A 16,358-nucleotide genomic window follows, 5' to 3' on the forward strand; every position below is an offset into this window, starting at 1 on the left:
TGGAGAGCATTCTGACTGGTTTCATCACTGTCTGGTATTTTGGGGGGAGGGGAGTAGGGGGTGCACTGCTACTGCACAGGACAAGAAAAAAAAAACTACACAGAGTTGTGAACTCAGCTAGTGCCATCATGAACATCAGTCTTTATACCATCAAGAGGCAGTATCTTAAGAAAGCAGCCTCTATCCTCAAAGACTCTCATCACCCAGGCTATGCCAACTTCACACTGCTACCATAGGGAAGGAGGTACAGGTGCCTGAAACATAGAAACATAGAAACATAGAAGATAGGAGCAGGAGTAGGTCATTCGACCCTTCGAGCCTGCTCCGCCATTCAACGAGATCATGGCTGATCTTAAAGTTCAGTACCCCATCCCCGCCTTCTCTCCGTAACCTTTAATACCCTTATACTGAAGAAATATATCTAATTCCCTCTTAAATATATTTAATGAACCTGCATCTACTGCCCTCTGTGGCAATTAATTCCACAGATTCACCACCCTCTGGGTATAGAAATTCCTCCTCATCTCGGTCCTAAATGGTTTGCCTATTATCCTCAAACCATGGCCCCGGGTTCTGGATTTTCCCATCATTGGAAACATCCCATCTGCATCCATTCTGTCCAATCCTGCCACAATTTTATATGTCTCTATGAGATCCCCTCTCAATCTTCTAAACTCCAGCGAGAACAATCCCAAATTGCGCAATCTTTCCTCATAAGTCATTCCTGCCATTCCAGGTATCAGCCTGGTGAATCGCCTCTGCACTCCCTCCATTCATTGCAAGAACATCCTTCCTTAGATAAGGTGACCAAAACTGCACACAATACTCCAGGTGGGGTCTCACCAAGGCCCTGTACAGCTGCAGTAAGGTATCCTTGTTCCTATACTCAAACCCTCTTGATATGAAGGCCAACATACCATTTGCCTTTTTAACCGCCTGCTGTACCTGCATGCTCGCCTTCAGAGACTGGTGTACAAGTACCCCTAGGAGTCTCTGCACTTCCCCATCTCTTAATCTATTGCCATTCAAATAGTAATCTGCCCTCCGGTTTGTATTACCAAAGTGGATAACATCACATTTATCCACATTGTAGTGCATTTGCCATGTATCTGCCCAGTCCCTCAATTTATCCAAATCACACTGGAGCTTCCTGACCCCCTCTTCCGTGCACACAACCCCTCCTAGCTTAGTGTCATCTGCAAATTTGGAGATATTACATCCAATCCCCTCATCCAGATCATTAATGTAAATTGTGAACAGCTGGGGTCCCAGTACAGATCCACTGGTCACCGCCTACCACTCAGAAAATGAGCCAACTCTCTGTTCTCAATCCACACCAATACTTTGCCCCCAATCCCATGAGCCTTGATTTTGTAAGCCAGTCGTTTATGCGGGACCTTATCGAAGGCCTTTTGGAAGTCCAGGTACACCACATCCACTGGCTCTCCCCCATCTATTTTACCTGTCACCATCTCAAAGAATTCCAATATATTTGTCAAGCACGATTTACCTTTTGTAAATCCATGTTGACTCTGTCCGATCCCTTCTCTGCTAGTCATATGCTCCGCTATTACATTCTTAATAATGGATTCCATCATTTTGCCCACTACTGATGTAAAGCTCATGGCCTATAATTCCCCGCTTTTTCTCTACACCCTTTTTTAAATAGTGGGGTAACATTAGCTACCCTCCAATCCATGGGTACTGATCCTGAGTCTATCGAGTTCTGGAAAATAATTCTTAAAGCATCTGCTATCTGAATGGCCACTTCCTTAAGTACCCTAGGATGTAGATTATCAGGATGTAGATTATCAGGCCCTTGGGATTTATCTGCCTTCAATCCCATCAATTTCCCCAAGACCTTGTCCTTAGAGATACTGATTTCTTTCAGTTCCTCCCTTGCATTAGTCTCTATGTTTCCCAATATCCTTGGGAGGTTATTTGTATCCTCTCTTGTAAAAACAGAACTAAAGTAAGAATTTAATTGGTCTGCCATTTCCTTATTCCCCATTATATATTCCCCTGATTCCGACTGCAAAGGACGTACTCTGGATTTCACCAATCTTTTCCTCTTGACATATTTATAAAAGCTTTTGCAGTCGGTTTTTATATTTGCCGCAAGCTTACTTTCGTAATTTATTTTTGCTCTCTTGATTAATCCCTTTGTCCTCCTTTGGTGCATCTTGAACTGCTCCCAGTCTTCGGTTGTGGTACTTTTTTTGGCCAATTGATATGCTTTCTCTTTGGACCTAATGCTGTCTCTAATTTCCCTTGTTATCCACGGTTGAGTCACCTTTTTTGGTTTATTTTTATGCCAAACGATTTTTGCAATTTCTCCATTAGATCTGTGAATGCTTTCCATTGTCTATCCACAGTTAACTCCCCCATAATCACCACCCAATCAATCTTACTCAACTCCCGTCTCATACCATCATAATTCCCTTTATTTAAATTCAAATTATTTAAATTGAAGACGAACATCCAGTGGCACAAGGATAGCTTCTTCCCCTCTGCCATGAGATATCTGAATGGGTAATGAACCACAGATATTCCTCACTTTTTCTTACTTTTGCACTAATTTATTGATTTAAAAATGTAATTTATAGCAATATTTGCTCTGTGATGCTGATGTAAAACAAGAAAATTCATGAATGTGACAGAACTTTACGTATAAAAATTTAATGAAATTTAGTTCATGCTGAAAGCAAGGTCCTGAAACTGAGTAAAATGCCTCATAGTCTCAACCCAAAGTATTGACCCATAGATGTACCTGACCCATTGAGTATCTCCAGCTTCAAATTGTTTACACATCATGTGTTGGTTTGGGTAGATACTGAATTTAAATCAAATGGTATGATTGTGGTGCACTATCGAACAGAAGCAAACACACAAAACATAAAGTCTTTTCTTCAGGCTTTATTGGGAATAAACTTCCACAGAGCTGGCTGTGAGGAATGCTGTTCCAAGCTCTGAAACTGTCTTTGAAGGGCCAGATCTGGCTTATATCCCGGAGGGTGATGGACAGCTGACCGGGTGGGGCTTGGTCCATACAGGTTGGCTGATTGACAGCCGGTCAGCTGTTACGTTGTCCCCATGCTCTTCTGCAGGTACAGAGGTTTCCCCCTCCAGTAGGTTGGTGGTGTACCACCACAAAGACGGTAAAAGAAACAATGGCTAATATTTTGAAGAATTAATACCGTACATCATTCCTTGGTAACAATGATCACCCATAATCCAGTAGTCAAGTTGCAGAATGCAAACACTTGCATTTGTGCATGCTCAAAGCTTGAGCTGCAGGATATCATTGATTCATTCACTGAAGTTTACAAGTAGATGATCCTTGCACTCAACATTTGAAAGTCTAAGGTCTTAGGCCAAATTGCATCTGCTGCAAATGCTGTACTTCAATATGGGGAGACTCTAAACACATAGACCATTTATACTGAAATGAATTGAGGATTAGAAAGAAAACGGAGAAATAATTTTTGAGTTGGGAGGCTTTGATCACAGTGGGCTGAGTGTTAGGCCCAGCTGTTCACCAATAGGTTGTGAGGAGGATATAGGGAGACTTCAGAGGTTAAATAAAGTGGACAGGAACATAGCAGAGAGAATATAATGTAGAAAAATGTGAGGTCACTTATTTTGATATGAAAACAGGAAGAGTAATGTTAAATAGTGTAAGATTGAACATGAAGGCATGGCAAGCAAATCGGAAGGCAAACTTTATGTTGGCCTTTATTGAAAAGACTATTGAGTATAAAATTGGAGATACAAAGAACTCTTAAAAGGCTTGACAGGGTAGTAGAAGGGATTATGTTTTTATCTTGCTTGATTGTACTAGTTAAAAATGAGGATCATAGTTTTGAATAAGACACTGGTCTTTCAGGACTGGGATGAGAAGAAACTTGATCATTGAGAAGGTAGTAAAGATTGAGAAATCTCTACCCGGAAGGTTAAGTGGATATATATATATATATTTTAAAGATAGAAATTAATAAGCTTATAGATCAGGAATCAATGGATCTGGAGGTAGCAATGAAAGATGAGCTATAATCTTAATGAATGGCAGAGTAGGTGCAAGGGGAGAATGGCTTTTATTTTCTATCTTCTTTAATTTTGTAAATAAAGTTTACAAAACTTAAACTCTGGATTTCCTGCCTGAATGGACATAGGATCCAAATGGGTTTTACTTTTCCCATTTTAGGATTAAAGAGTATTTTTTTCAAGGAAAAACAGAAATGTTGACACACAGTCATCCTTAAAAGAAACTGTCAGATATGCACTAAGTAATTGCTTGCAAACAAAATTCAGAATTAAATTAGGATGCTGGAGCAAATTAAAAAAAAATGTCATAAACACCTCACGGTTGTTTGCAAATCTGAGGCAATGAAGTAACACTATTTCTCCATCTGACATTAACCTTATGTCAATTTCAAGTTTCAATTTTAAACTCCAAAAGGAGAAAAACATATGCTGAAAATTGGCTGCATCTGATCTATAACTGGAAAATCATCTACAGTCACTTTCACTTTGGAAGAGAAATTTTTTCTCTGATCAGTAATATCCAATAACTTAGGAACACAGAGTGGGCAGGCCACAGGCTTAGCATTAGCTTGTATGCTTGTCAGCAATTTTACCCGCTAATTCCTTTGAGGTTTCCTTTAGAAGTGAGATATTCGTCGAGAGTGACATCATTATTTATACTTTGCCTTAAGGAGCCTGCTCAGTTTAATTTAGACTTTTTTCTCTTTAAGTTAAACATTTAATGCTTTCTTGAAAACGTAGCCTAAATCCCCTCCCTTGTTGGCTGTTTGTAAGTGCCCACCACAGAGCAGCAGTCAACTGCAAAAGTGGTGTTATTTCAACAGACCAGGAGACCTACACAGGCCTATAAATATTAGTACATCCTGCAGCCCAGCTGAGAGCTGCCAGCCGGCCTGTCACAGACACAGAGTCAGGACTCAGAGACGCCAAGTTTCTGTCAAGGTCTGAACAAATTAGCACAGAAGGCAGCAGCAGAAAATGCATGATGCTGTGCTTAAGAAGGGTGGTTGGTACGGTGGGGGGCAGTGCAATAAAAGAGGTGGTGGAAGGGGAGGATAGAAGTTGAAATCTTTAAGTCTTCCCTTTTTTCGTCCAGCAGTCTTGAAGAATAACATTCTTTGTGCATTAGGTAACAGAAAATATAGCTGGCTGGGAAAGCAAAAGAAAATCTATTAAAAAAACAAATGGTAGATTTAGTTCAGGAGCAAAGTGATACTTGTTGAATTTTTTTTCTTGTGTCACTGCTGGCAAGATTAAATTAAAATGCTGCGCAGGATGTAACTTATGGACAATAGGCACAAGTGAATGAAGGCACCCTTTCACAAAACTGAATAAAAAGCAAGTTTATGTTACGATAGTTGGCCTTTTTTGATCAGTCATTTTTGATTGCATGTTGATTCTCCAATCTGCATCCAAAATCACATGAAAGAACAAGAAACTTCATGGAAGTTTGCCTGAGTTGTAATTTATATTATTGAACTTCTGAGGAATAATCTCCAATTGTGCTATTGGGTAATAACCTGGCAAAGTAGTCTGCTCACCAATCGTATTATTACCTGATCTTAATCGCACTGAAGTAGAACAAACAGAAATCGGCAGGTTTATAACATGTAGGGTAACTACTGGGACCCACTGCTGAAGCTGGTGCATTCCTTTAGATTATGTGTCAGGGTGAATATTTTCACAACGCTTGCTGTGTTGTTTTAAATCTCACAAAAGAAACATACTCACCAGTTTGGAGGGTTTGAAGCTTGGTAAGTTTCCTCACCAAGTTGGAAACAGTCTGCAGCAAAAACTTAACTCAAGTGATGACAGTAAAAGCTGTTATATTTCAAGGGCACTTCAGATACTTTTTCATGTTTGCTCCACAGGTCCCCTTCCATAGCAGCCCACCATTCATATGAATTGAAACATAACCTCTGTACACAAATTAATCTGAGATAATAGACTAGACAAAGAACAATGTACCTTTCATAAAAGATGTACATAATGAAATTGTAAGGATTACTACTCATGATCTACATAACTGAAGGGCATTCCAGTCTGAAAAAAAATCATATTTATTAGAAAAGAAATGTACTGTAAATGGAAACAAGGAAATAAATGACGGATCATAGGACTTAACCTTTCTCTTAATCACTACTCCAAAATATTAATAATGGAAATTTTTCTGACGGATCTATTTATATTATAAAATTAAGCCCACTTTTAGGCTGGATGCTGAGGGAGCATTCCACTAACTGCTGGAACAAATTCACTGAAAAAAAAATCCTGATGCTCCATTTTTGAAGCCTGAACTCAGAGAAAGAAAGATTGAAAGGCTGTTGTTCACAATTCTGTAAAGCTGTTGATCACAATTAGGTTTCAAAAACAAACAGAGATTACCCAGCAGATTTACTTCCATCTGAGTGATGAACAAATGAAGTGTACAAGACCCATCCTTTGCAAAATTTTAGCCAAATCTCTCCCAGAATCTTGCAATATCTTGAGCCAATGGAACTGAGTATTGGTGGGATTTATAACAGGTGGTGAAAGCAACATTGAATTTTGCATTCCCAGGAAAGTTGAATTTCATCCTAATTAGCTCAATGATTTAAGATACTTCTAATTTCTGTTCTTTTTGAACTGTGGTATCATTCTCTTCCATAAAAGTTTTGTCAATAATTATAGTCTTAAGGTTTATTTTTCCCAAATGAAAAATTTGAACTTGTTTGACATGCAGTATAGATTTTACAAGGAACTAATGCCGCAATCCATATTACTTCTGCTCCGTGATGTACATGATACACATTCTTCATGTATAGTAATTAGTCAAAATTACTTCAAGCTCCACTTAACTAGACACATATCAATGCATGATGCAACTCAACCTCTAAATATTCAGTGCTCTATCTCTTATCCTGTATTTCTTAAAAAATACTTTTTCAGAGAGGAAATCAATGGAAATATGAGTTGCTCCTTGTTGTACAATTTTAAATGGAAATATAAATCACAAACATGAGCAGATGGATTTAATGTATGTTTATCTCTTCAGCAGCCTATCATGAAAAACAATTCACAGGTTTTGTGACACTTCTTTGGTGCTATTAAGAATTGTAATTTGGAAAGTACTCCCTAGTTAAGTCCAGAAGAGTGACAAAGCAAATTGCAAATACAGTATAAAGTTTAAACCTTATAATACATTTACTCTCGTTTCCATTGTGAAACTTGTCATAAAGAGACACCTGTAAATTACAGGAAATGCTTCTCTTATAGTCATCGTCTTGTTCAACGTGATCTTCAGTGAGATGGTCTGGTACCAATGTGATAGATTCTTTAATCTTACTAATAAACACCATCAGCACTGCAAGATGCCTGACTCAGTTCTTGCTTTAGTATAATTAATGGGCCCCAGGGACGCAGTACATTTCTGGACATGTCATTAGAAGAAATGCTCCACTCTGATCAATCAGGAAATCTTATTGAAAAAGAATCCCATAAATGTTATTATCTTTTCAATTCAATATACCATTGTTACAAATAAAAAAACATAAATAAGGAATACCCTCCTAATAACCCAAGATACAGAAATAAGCTCAGGACTATGTTATTAACTTAAACTCATTTTTAAATGTGATTTCAATAAAAATTGAAAATAGCCTTTCTTTAGACTGACCTCCACTTTAAGGACCAATTGAGCTGATAAAAAGAGATAAAATGTGCATCAATCATGCCTGAAATTCACATATTAAAGTTCTCTGAATTACTTATTGAACCTAATACTTCTGTCAGGAACCATATAACCATATAACCATTTACGGAGCGGAAACAGGCCATATTGGCCTTTCGAGTCCACACCGGTTCACTTCTTTTTTTCTTTCTTCTTCTTTGGCTTGGCATCGCAGACAAATTCCTCAATAATTTCCTGTAGATTAGTTATGACCTCACAGGTTCGAACATCTTCCTTAACCCAATTCCTGGAATCATCTTCATTCTTCAGCGCTCCCGCTGACAAGTTCCATACACTGAGAACATTCAATGATCAAAAATTTGGAGGGTGGGAAAGGAAGGTTAAGAATCACTGCTCTAGACCCAATTGTTACTGAAATATTTTGCTTATGAAACCGTGCACAAAATGAATCAGTTAGGTATGATTCAAATGTTTTCTTTCCGCCTACATACCACCTTAAGCAATCCTTTACTAATCACAGAACAACTATAGCATAGGGAATACTTAAAGTGGTATGTGAGTGGAAAGAAAAAGATTGAGAACTACTATTGTAGACCTTTGAGGAAGTCCCGGTGCCTGATTTCTTAAGGCTGCTCTGAGATTATAGCAAGAAAGGAATAAGTAAATTAAAATGTTCCTAATGAGAACTGAAGGTTACAGAATGACATTATCCTTCAGTTATAGGTGGCTCTTGTGAGTCTACAACTTAAAGCACAGTGTGTATTATTGTTTTCTTTATTTTGGGAAAGATGTGTTGAAAGTGTTCAGGAAAAGTTTACTGGGTAAATATCTAGAATGGGCAGGTTCTCTTGAGGAAAATGTTAGGGTCTTATCTGATGGACTTTAGAAAGCAGAAAAAAACTTGAATGAAACATATCGAAGATTCGTACTGGTGTTGACAGAGTGGATGTGGAGATGGTGTTTTCTCTTGTGGGAGAACCTAGCACTAGTCTCACAGTATAATGATAGAATGGAGATGTGGGAAAACTTTAATATCTCAAGAATTGTGGTGGGGGGGGCATCAAACAACAACAGAAATGAGATACAATAGAAATGCTACTTTAACGATGCCAAAGGGAACTAAGCCACAATATTGAACGTATTTAAACCTTGCAACAACTTGCAGCTTTCAATGCTCCTGTCAATTGGCTTTCACCTATTCACTGAAATAAAAAAAAAACAAAGGGTGGAGGGTTGGTGTAGAAAACATTGATATTCAGATAACTGCAAATCCATGAAGGTTTAAGCATTTTCAAAAATGGAATGGGCTGTGTTTACTTGATGTTGATTCTATCATTTGTGGAAATGGGTTTTATTGTGGGATCTTTTTAACTGCCCATTGATGGTGCAATGATATTTTTCTGGCATACGATTGGCGTTTATCTGTCGTGACGCAATTTGTAGTCATGGAGTGACAGAGCTTTTGAAGGAAATACTTGGCGAAATTGTCCATGCTGGGCTAGCTTCTATCCGTAACTATGTATCTAATAGACATTATGGCGTTAATTCCAACAATTGTAATAATAACGCAGGTAAGTATAAATAACCCGTACACTTCAGGAAATTTTATTTTCAATTTAAATACAGTTGCAAGGTGGTGGGACATGGGAGTACTGGAAAACTAATGTTAATAAAATAATTTTATCTGATTTGGCCTTCATGTGCATCTTTGAAATTCTTCTTCTTTGGCTTGGCTTCACGGACGAAGATTTATGGAGGGGTAATGTCCACGTCAGCTGCAGGCTCGTTTGTGGCTGACAAGTCCGATGCGGGACAGGCAGACACGGTTGCAGCGGTTGCAAGGGAAAATTGGTGGGTTGGGGTTGGGTGCTGGGTTTTTCCTCCTTTGTCTTTTGTCAGTGAGGTGGGCTCTGATTTTCAAGTACCCCAATTCCATCCACAGTGATAGGGGGTCCTCATTCATGAGCGCAGAGCTGCAACAGTACCTTCTGGAGTGTGGTATCACTTCAAGCAGGACCACGAGCTATAACCCACGCGGTAATGGCCAGGTTGAGAGGGAGAATGCCACCATATGGAGAGCGGCTACACTGGCTCTCCGGTCTAAAGGTCTCCCCACCTCTCACTGGCAGGAGGTTCTCACTAGTGCCTTACACTCCATCCGCTCCCTCCTATGTACCGCAACAAATGCCACCCCCCACGAAAGGATGTTCCTTTTCCCGAGGAAATCCGAATCAGGAACCACTGTACCGGCATGGCTCACCGTCCCTGACCCCGTCCTTTTGCGATGCCACATCCGGCACTCAAAGAACGACCCTTTGGTCGACCAAGTGACTCTACTCCACGCGAACCCGCATAACGCCTACGTTGAGTTCCCAGACGGGCAGGAGGACACTGTTTCGGTGCGGGACCTAGCTCAGGACACAGTAGACCCAGCAAACCCCCCAACCCAACCTTCCCCAACTCTTTATTCCCCAGGCCCCGTGCCGCAACAGAAGGACCAACAGCACCCCAACGACCCGGGCCACCCTGCCGACAACACGACTGGGGAATGGAGCAAAGGAGCGGTCACACCTGATGAGCCCGCTGGCGACGCCACTCCAGCGACCCCAATCCCGGCACCATGGTGGTCACGCCGGATGGTCAGACCCCCTGACCGCTACAGTCCTTAACCTACCCCTTCCTTTCATTCTCTCCCTCGTTTTCTTTTTTTTTTCCAGGGTCAGTTCTCCAAGAAGGGGTGAATGTGATAGTACAGATCTATCACCAATGTATATAGTGTATATAGTTACAGTATCTAGACTGTGCTTACAGCGATTGGCTGAGAGCTTAGCCACGCCTACTGTCTAGGCCTTAAAGGGTTGTGTCCCTAGCCAGGTCGGATCATTCCAGACTGGTCGGCCACCTGTATCTTTGAAATTAATATAAGATAAAATACACCCTCAATACATGGGCCAAGGACTTGCATATGTCCCAGGACCCCTCTGCACATGCAAACTAAAATGCCATGCGAATGTATTCTCTGAAATGGGCAGTGGATTATCGTTGAGATGTTCCCTGTCAGCCTCCTCAGAAGTTAAATTAAGGGCAATGTGTTAAAGGCTGAAAAATAAAGCAATCTCTGACAGTCACAAAGCAACCACTGATCGAATTGAATGTCAAGTCCAAAAAAAAAACCTAAATTGGTGATATTCATACAAATTAGCATGGACTTTAGTGAAGTCTATATCCAATGGACTTTTAATAAAACATGTAATTTTTATCTGGTTATTTGTGCTTTATAATTTGAAGTTTGTAAATGAAGTAATAATGGGGCGGAGGGTGCCAAATTTTTGCTGGATAGTTACATAATTGCTGAGTGAACATTTAATCTAACCATAGGTGATAACCTCCATGGAAATGTACATGATTGTGTTGAAATAAAAACACCCATTGTTCAAGTTGTAATTGCCAATTCTGAAAAAAAACTTTCCTGTTGTTATATTGAGGTAACAAAATAATCTGCTAAAATTAATGCTGCTTTATCAGATTGAACAGAGGCTGCACGTTATATCAGGCCATACTAAATGCCTTGATTCCATCCAGTGTTGGAAAAGAAGAACCAGTGTTTTTGATCAGATGTGACCTGACAATGTGCTGCCGCTGCATGATCAGTTACTTTGTGACCCTGTGGTACAGTTCATAATATTGCTTAACTACAAAGCAAAAGAAAACAATGTCGCAAAACAAATGCATGATATTTCTAAATTTTAATCCCGTATTGCAAAACGCTTTGTGATTGAATAATAATTATATAATTTGAATTTGCATTAATGGAGGCGTTAAATTTGAGACAGGAATTGAAGACATAATAAAACGTGTAGTTGCTTCGGTGATGCTAGTGTTGCGTGTGGGGGTGGGGTGCATAATAACGCATTTGGGAGGGGGGATGGTCTGCTAATGCCACCCCCCTCATGACACTGACCCCGGGGGGGGGGGGGGGGGGGGGGGGGGGGGCCTTACTAAAACTCAGCCTAGGGCCCGGGTGGTAGTTAATCTGCCACTGATTGTACCACCCTGATAGTAAAATTGCAGCCAAGGACCTGTAAACCACCCTTTGTACAAGGAGCTGATTTATTCTGTGTTTCCATTGACCTCATTAATGTTACATAATAATGTAACAACCAATCAGTTTTGAAAAAGAGGAAGCTAGTGTGAAGAATTGTACTTCAGATACTGAATGTACCTTAATTAGGGTGTGGATCCAATTGAAAGGAGCAGTTAAGATGCTCAATAATCTTATTAAAGCTGAAGAGTGACTGTTATGGAGGTGGGTGGGGGGGGAGTTTTCAGCAAAGATAAGGCTTTGGCTTGTAGCTAATGTTCAAAATAGAATGTATCAAAAGGATACACTAAATAATATTCATAAAAATAATGAGAAAGATATTACACAGCAGATAATGTCATATGTCTGGACTTTGTGACTTTTCCCATTAGCTGTATCTTAAAAAGAGTAACTTAAAATGTGTTTTAAATTCTTGCTGTAAAAAGAGTTAACAGAATAGCAGAGTTACATGCATCAGAGTTAAAGCATAAGACTGAGTGGGAATTGGTTGGCTGGGAAATGGGGAGATGTCATCAAACACTTGCTAGCGTCAGGCCCAGCTCCAGTCAGCTGTCTGTCTGAAATGGGAGCTGTCAGTGATACTTAGCTACCATATATAAGTTGAGTCTTGAATCACTCAAACATCTCTCAAAAAATAGGGGTGGACTTATACGCCAGAAATACTTTTGAAACCTTAAATTCAACTTAAAAAAAAAACTCAAAGTCGATCGGCATATAAGTCGACTCTTGAAAAACAAAACAAAAAAATCCAACTGCAACAAATTTTCATGCTACCAGTATATTAGAACAAATTTATATTAAAAACAAAACACATTTAGAATCCTTCAAAATCACTTTCACTTTCATTACCTGAAGCAAAGATGGCGGCGGCAAACACGTCCATACTCTCCCTGTTTAAACAGGCATCATACATCTATATGATTTCATGAACAAGAAAAATCTTGTGTTACAACAAAAAACAAAAATTTCTCTGAAACTACCAAAAGATCTCGGTCATAAAGTTGTAAGTTTTCACCAACTTATTATATGAAACCTGCAGAAACACCAGTTTGCTTCTGCAAATATTGGAAACGGACAAAGCCCTCATGTATTCCAGCCTTTATCAGATGAGGTGGTTTCAGGTTTGTCATCAGCGTCTTGCAGTAAATCATCTTCCATATAATCAATTGCACAATAGATACTCCATTTTTTAAACAATTTTATTACAGTCTCTACTTTCACTTCATCTCATGCTTTGAGCACAAAGCCACACAGCATATCAAGTGATGCAGGACACATTGCCCTGCCTTTTGTGAACAATTTTTCTGCACTCAATATCCATGTATTCAAATTTTCGTGCTCATGGTCTTTGAATGGCTTGTTCAAGCAGACATCGAAAGGTTGCAATATAGACGTTAAATCTCCTGGGATAACTGCCATGTAAGTATTATATTGAGCTAATTACTTTTAGTCTTCTCAGTTAAGTGGCTACAAAACATATCCCAGACCAGCACTCCATTCTTTGCGTTAACCCCTTGGCTGCCTGTTCCACACATTGTCTATCCGTAGTTTTACACCATTTTCATCCATCCATCCTTTACATGAAAATGTTCAAAAATACTTGCTGGGAATTTTATTTTAGGTTTAAGTTTGAGCTTGAAGATTACCATGGGTCTTAACTTTGTCCCATCAGCCATGCATGATACACCATGGTAAACCTGGTCCTTTCATGGCCTGTAATTCTGGTTTGCACAATTTTCACATTGTTCTATTGCCTGTCATGTCGAAATTCATGACGGCTTTGTCCGTTTCCAATATTTGCTGATGCAAACTGGTGTTTCTGCAGGTTCCATATAATAAATTGGTGAAAACTTGCAACTTTATGACCAAGATCTTTTGGTAGTTTCAGATCAATTTTTGTTTTTTGTTGTAATACCAGATTTTTCTTGTTCATGAAATAGTTACACCTACTGTAGCCTCAAAATCTTTACTGAAGTCTGGGTGAGACTTGGCCCACTGCAGTGCAAATGTTCTTATTTTATTTTGCATGATTATGTAGCAATCTTGCATCTGTTCATGTACTTATTCTACAATGTAATTTTCCAACTCTGGCCAACAAGTGATTTCTCTTCTCATTGGACATGACTTTTTTGGTATTTTTCTTAAAGTCTCTTCTTTCTTTCTCCAATCTCTTACCAACTTCTCATATATATCAAATTTTCTTGCAGCAGCGCAGTTGCTGGATTTCTTGGCTATTTCATTTACTTTTAACTTAAAACTCGCTTCATACTTTCATCGATTTGCTGGAGCCTCCATGATAACAACCACCCTCAGCCAATGCCCAACAGCTCAGACATCATAAATTCTGGGGGTCGACATATGGCCAATATATGGTAAAACCATTAAAATGAGGCAGAAAATGGAGACCTGAAATTTGCCAGTCAATTTATATGTTGAAATATACGGTAAGTCGAGGGAATAACCTGTGCACATGAATGGGGAGCTGTGAGCAAGAGTCCTAGATTTTATTAATAAAAGCAGCAATTCAGCTTAAAGTCTCTGCTGTAGCTAGCTGTGCTCTGCTCCCGAGTGACTGACCTCGAGAGGGGCCAGATGTGGCAGCCAATTAGGTGGGGTTTGGTCCATTCAGGTCGACCGATTGACAGCCGGCCAGGTGTTGTTGATCCTCCAGTGATCTTCCTGCAGGTATGGTGGTCGTCCCCTGCAGTAGGCTTAGTGGTGCATTACCACAATTGGTAATGGTGATCAAAATCTGGACAAAAGATCGATCTGGCTCACAAATGTCCTTCAGGGCCTATATGTGACCCCTACCTGATTCCCTGGTAAGCCCAGCTTCATCTGTCCTCCAAGATGGTGCTATAAAGATACTCATCTCACAGAATATAAACTCTAGTCTTGAATAAAGAAAATGGAATGCAAGCTGTTTTGAAATAGAAACTTGTATTTGGTTTTCTCTCATCCCAATTCACTTCCCGTAATGAATATCTGACATCTAACCCTGTCCCTAACCCACACAATCACTCCAGCTCAAAACTCCAGGTAAAATTGGTCTCATGAAACTACCAGACCTACTAGCTTTATCCTTGCTCAGAAAGGCAGGTAAAGTACAAAGCAGTGGAGCTGGAGTAGAATGATGACAATTCATTACCTTCCTGTGCAGATTCCTTTATGCAGGTATAATTAAAGTCAAACTTCTGAAGAAAAGATCATGTAATATTTCAGCATCTGTTCACGTTGATTGTTGGTAAACCTTATTCAGTTGTTGTCAAGATGGTGCTTCATTGTTACCTTGTTGTTTACAAAGGGAACACAGTCACCAAAATGTTTCTCAGGCTGTGATGTGTTGTTGGAAAATTAAAAGAAATTAGGGAATGTCTGTTCACCCTTGGTTTGTGGGCTGAATGCTTGAGTACTGTCATTTTACATTGGTCAGGACAGAGTCTAGAATCCATAATAGTACAACATATAAACAGTTATATTAATCAGCTTCAATTCAGTACTTCCAAAAATACAGACCAATGATAAAGAAGACTAGGAATACAAACAATCAATCAAATTGTATCATTTCTTTTGTTTTATTTCAGTTCTAAGAGATAATTAATTCTTCATTAACGAGTATAAATCATTGTAAAAGCTTAAGTACAATTATATTTCTTGGAGTTATTGTGATTGTGATTCCAATCCTTTCCTCCTCTCCTCTTCCACAATAGAACAGATCATGTCTTTGGCCCAGTGTGGAGTCCTTTTGGTTCAAATTAAGTTATGATTTTGATTGAATTATGCTAAAAGGTGGACAATGTTTAAAGAGTCCAACAAGTGCTTGTGCTCAGTCACTAAATGTAACCTGCTTGAGGGACTCAGCAGGTCATTCAACATCAATGGAAGAAAAAGAATCGTCGAGGTTTTGGCCTGAAAGGCCGACCCTCTTTTTCTCCTGCTCAATCTGCTCAATTCCTCCAGCAGATTGTATTTAGTCTCAGGTTCCAGCACCTGCAGTTTCCTGTGTCTCCGTGTGATCAGTCAGATGATCTTTAAACTGAAGGGGCTCTATGACTTCTTTCAATAAGCCATATATTTATGACTTACCTAAAATTTTAAACAAGCTTTGGGTTAAATATCAGTGTATATTTAAAATGTTGAAATGTGAAATAGATTTATTGGTCAACTTGATTACATGCTTCACAGTAAAATTTTGTGCCATAATGCATTTTCAGAACACATTGTTACACGACTTGAGGGAAGTTCTTAATAAAAAGAAAGTAATACACCTGATACATGCACATTGATAATGGAACAGTATTTTTAACTATGAGACAAATTTCATTGCATTTTTCCCTCACTTGAAGCAAATTCATTTTAGTTTGACATATATCCTTAAAGCCTTCATATGCTGCTATTACTGCAGAAGAACAGGAAGGCAATCCAGATGGCCATGATATTTTGAGTCTTGGCATATATTTTTCCATGATTTAAATCACCTCACGAGAGAAGGAAGTACTTGTATTTATGTTGTAAATGAGGCCACTAATATATAAATTGCAA

This window comes from Narcine bancroftii, chromosome 1 (assembly GCF_036971445.1).
Source record: "Narcine bancroftii isolate sNarBan1 chromosome 1, sNarBan1.hap1, whole genome shotgun sequence".
Taxonomy (NCBI): domain Eukaryota; kingdom Metazoa; phylum Chordata; class Chondrichthyes; order Torpediniformes; family Narcinidae; genus Narcine; species Narcine bancroftii.